This window comes from Capsicum annuum, chromosome 6, assembly GCF_002878395.1.
Source record: "Capsicum annuum cultivar UCD-10X-F1 chromosome 6, UCD10Xv1.1, whole genome shotgun sequence".
NCBI classification, from domain to species: Eukaryota; Viridiplantae; Streptophyta; class Magnoliopsida; order Solanales; family Solanaceae; genus Capsicum; species Capsicum annuum.
The window spans coordinates 118,672,226-118,675,444 of NC_061116.1; the positions used below are offsets into that span (position 1 = coordinate 118,672,226).

At 34.5% G+C, this 3,219-nt stretch overlaps 1 pseudogene; it reads right to left on the reverse strand.

The window, feature by feature from the left end:
- Nucleotides 1–379: 379 nt before the first annotated feature.
- On the reverse strand, nucleotides 380–1,092 carry LOC107874945 (annotated as a pseudogene).
- Nucleotides 1,093–3,219: the final 2,127 nt, after the last annotated feature.

The window sequence follows — 3,219 nt, forward strand, 5'->3', positions numbered from 1 at the left end:
TGGAAGGATGTTTTCCTAAGTCCCCTCATTCTGAGTGTAAGGTTTGTGATGATCTCTTTCATCTCATCAAACTCTAGTAAGAGAACGGCTACTAGTTTCTGTAGTTTTTCTAACTTAAAAAGATCTCTAAAAGTAGAAACTTGCATAGTGAGGTTATTTAGCATTTCCAAGTTGCAAAACCCTCAAAATTGTGAAATTATTGCAGAGACATTGGAATCTAGGTTTTTTTCGCAATTAAATACCTATTTTTCATGACTAAACTTACTTGAACAGAAGATAGAAAGACAAAACACTAGTAATAAAGTATTACAACTCAAAAACTAGTAAAATTATAGCCTTACAAGGCTCGAGACTTAGAAAATTCCCTGGTATGTTGACCTTAAATTTTGTTAAAGATAACAATACCATAGCTCTGCACGTATTCGTTGATAGGCTCTACTATTAGACGTTCCTCAATTAGAGTATCCACCGAGATAATTTCATCGATGATGGTAAGCATGATATGCTTTTTCTTAATCCTGTAGCCAAATGGGACCAATTTGGATGCTCCCCAGAGAAGACCTTCTACCTTAATACTGTGAACAACCTCCTCAAGTTTCTTCATGTCATCTTCGTCATCACAAGGCTTAACATCCATAAGAAAGAATGACTTTCCACTCTCTTTCTTCTTGGTAGATACCTTAGAAGCCTCCCTTGCTTCTGCTGCCTTCTTTTCTTCCTCTGTATTTTCTTTAAAGAAATCGATATCATCATCGTCATCATAATCATCTGTAGGCTTAGCAGCTTCCTTAGCTAGTGCAGCTGTAGCTAGAGCATCTTGGTTTCCAAATCTCACATCGACAAATTTCCCGAGAAAACTCGATGCAAGTTTAGTAGAAATAACTTGGTACTATTTACTAGCATTATGATAAAGATCTGAACTAGGTTGCTCCAAGATTGCCCCATACAACTAGGTTGCTCCAAGATTGCCCCATACACCTTAATATTATCCTTTGTCAATTAATCTCCAGAGATATAAGTTTTTCTAAAAATATAGTCATTAACAGACTTGACACCAGCTTTAGCGTGGAGATTTGAGAAAGCTACAACCATTGTTAGGAATTTGAGTAGTGTGAGAGAGGTTGTAAGCTTTATTGGGTTGGTGAAAGAGCATTGGATATAGGTAGGGGATTACAATGCTCTAGTTTTTGTGTCTACCACATAAAGCAACAAGAGAAGCAACCTGAATCATCCTCCTTAATTACCCTAGCTTTTAAGTTGCACAGAAAGATTATCTTATCATAGTATTACTCTGGTACTTTCTTTTCCTTTGTGTTTGATTACTATTTGTTATTTTTGTACTTTATTATCAAATTATCTTGTTTTGATTACTTTTTATGAAATTTGTTAGGTTGTTTGTACTTTATAGTACTTTGCCATGACTCATTCATTTTTTGTTATTTTTTCTGTATTGTTTTAGATGACTTTTTTTCTTGAACTGAGGTTATCATAAAAGTCTATCTACCACCATGAACATTAAATGTCTCACAAGGAAAATGTGGCTAGCTCGTCATACAATCCATTAGCTGCTAAGTTTAGTTTTAAGTGACATTGTTATGCAGAAGGGGTACCGTCTCTCTTGTCCTTTATAGTTGGTGATATATAACTCAGTGACCAACTTATTGGCTTTAGGTGCTAAGTTGGATATCCCTAGAAAATATGAAATCCATGGAAAGGTAACCATAATTTCAGAAGGTTGCTTTTCTATTTTTAATCTCTTTTAATTATTTTTATCATTGCTATTGTACTAATTTTATATATTAATGAATAATCTGAGTTGTTTACTCTAGTTACTAGCTGTGATATTCTATTTCACCACTTAGGCATTTTATTTTTTTTTATTTTTGATAAAGGTAACTTTGTATTCACACCAAAAAACTAATCAGATAAGCCTGATGAGGTGAGATTTACAACCGCCTGGGGTATCATACCGACTCAAAATCCAACAAAAAAACTTTACAATTGTCTTATGAAATCCACTAACCTTTCTACCTCCTCCACAATATCTTATTTACATAAAAAATATAGAAAACTTAGACTATTCATCTTGATCTTTTGTATGTTGCTATCTTGTCCATCATGGGATCTTTCATTCCTTTCCATCCAAAGTGACCACCAGATGCAGGATAAAACACATTACCACTAGTCCTCTTTTGATCTTCTTCTTTTACCCACTCTTTCCCATTATTTCAGCATGTCTAAAGTAGTTCTAGGAACTACCAGCTAACCCCAAGTATACATAAGAGCATGTCCCACAAATTTACAGTTGTTTTGAAGTGAAGGAACAAGTGCTTGTTCAGCTCTGCCACTTTTTCACACATATAACACCTTGAGCAAATCTGTATACCTCTTTTTTATACCACTTCATAGGTTAAATATGCTTTTCTGATCACCAACCATGTGAAGCATGAGACCTTATGAGGGACTTTGATCTACCAGATTAGTTTCTATAGCCACTCCATTCCCATTGTTTGGTTAAAGTTCATGTTCTAGTAATAAATTTCACAGTGAAAATCCTTTTGTTGTGTAACTTCTATATTGGAATGTCAGGTCCCTCTGAGACACCTAGAAATATATTCAAGCCTTGTAAAAACCCTGCCACTCTACTAATCTCCCAGTCATTTAGATCCCTCCTAAAAGTCAGGTCCCAACCTTGAGGGCTCTATATTATGCCATTATGGCCATCTGTTCCAAGCTCAGAATGTAAAGATCAGGGAATAAAATTTTCAGTTTCCTATCTCCTATCTAGTTTTTATTCCAAAAACCAGTTTTAATCCCATCTCCAATCTTAAATGACAAATTGGAGTAAAAAAGAGGCCATATCTTCTTATAGTTTTTCAAACAGAGCACCCAAAAATTCCAGCTACTTCGTTAGTACACTATTTATTTTTGTACGAAAAGGAGATTGCAAATACTGTTGTGAACTAGCACAAAGTGTGAACTTTGATGTGCTTCTCTAAACCATTATAATTTAAAATTCAAAAGTTTCTTTTTGACTCTGTAAAGATGTCATTTACCATTTAGCTTAGTTCACCTCGATGTGGTTTGTATATATCTATTTACAGGCAATTTATTATTGGGTTATGCTCGTTATTCACATATCTATTCAAATTTCATGCTGCAACCAACATTAGATAGGAGAAAATAATAGGAGTTGTTATGCGTCAATAGGCTCAACAT